This window comes from Gouania willdenowi, chromosome 8, assembly GCF_900634775.1.
Source record: "Gouania willdenowi chromosome 8, fGouWil2.1, whole genome shotgun sequence".
Lineage (NCBI taxonomy): Eukaryota > Metazoa > Chordata > Actinopteri > Blenniiformes > Gobiesocidae > Gouania > Gouania willdenowi.
In genome coordinates this window covers 27,847,394-27,848,906 of record NC_041051.1, presented here as the reverse complement: position 1 = coordinate 27,848,906, position 1,513 = coordinate 27,847,394, and positions in this window count along the sequence as shown.

The following is a 1,513-nucleotide window of genomic DNA, read 5'->3' as shown; positions in this document are numbered from 1 at the left end:
CATATGTTGAGTTTGTGTATAATGTTCCCCTAGTGGTCAAAAGTTTTCATTAGTTTTCCCAAATTCATTTGAAAAAATATCATTCTTAATATAATGTGTACATAATAGGATGTAACGATTCACTCAACTCCCGATACGATTCGATGACTGTAAAATATTTCTTTATTTTTTTGGGGAAAATACTGTATTATTTTCCTTTTATTTTTCATTGTCAAAAGAATCCCTTGATAAACTATTCAAAACAATGCAATTTAACTAAAAATAAATCTTGAAATAAATAAATAAAGGAATAATTCAAAAGAAGAAGCCTATTAATTTAAATTCTGGTTCTATAGTAAACAATGCAAAATTGCATAATAGTTCTTTTTCTTTTTAAAACAGATATTTGTTTGGACCAGCAGAGGGCGCTGGTAATCCAGTGGTCGGTTGACATGCAGATATCTTGCAGTGAAGAAGAGATGCTATGCGCTGGCATAGCTAGAGCTAATAGCAGATTCCTCCCACTGCATACACAGGGATAAATATATAGCGCCCTCTGCTGTTTAAAAAAAGTACTGCGATTCAATTTTTAAAGTATCGATGTCAATCGTGATACTTTTGAATTGATTTTTAACTGCCTTACGATTAATCGTTACATCCCTAGTACATTATGTACAAATATTTAGGTGTCATAAAACAGTGACTGCACAAAATATGTATAAATTAATTTGTCTTAAAAATACGAGTTATTTTTCGGTGCTCAATTCATGTGATCATCATTTTCTGTTGCACAATTCTTCACAATGCACCCAGCGGTTCATGTATGGTACTGCACCTGAAAGCTTCCACCGGCCTGATTTTATCATTAATTTACAACATTAAACACTGTGTCTACGCAAAGTTTTGTATTCCACATGATCAATTATGTTACTCATCATTTTTGCATTATTGTATATGTTACACACATTGTGGTTGGGGCGAATCTTGAGACGGTCTTTATATTTAGTTCTGTTTTTTTTTCTTTTGCCATCAATCTCAAACTTCGCCTATGGTGACGTCTTGTCTAGAGATATTTTACCAGGTTTCCCAGGGACCTTGAACGCATCTGGGAACACGTTAATTTAAAAGACCGTAACTCCGCCAATATTTGCTCTGAAATTCTACCAGTTTCTGAAAGCTAAGGAGGAGTTGCTCTTTACAGTCAGTCATTACGGTAATTTTACTCACATGTGACAGAATCATTAAAGATGCTGCTGAAATTGTTTTGACAATCATCACACATGAGGGAAAAAGAACCAATTTCTAAGAGTGATTAAGAGACACAATACTGTAAATAGATACATTTTTAATCCTTAAGGACAATAAAAACTTATTTATTGTGTTTTGCTGTTACAAGGTAGATTGGAGAAAACGTTGAGTATGACGAGGTGTGTTTTTTATGCTAAAACTAGATGAATTGTTTAAGACTCGGGCTCAAATATTTTTTCTTTCAAGCATTGATATTAGAGATGACTGCTCTCTATCCAAACGGCTG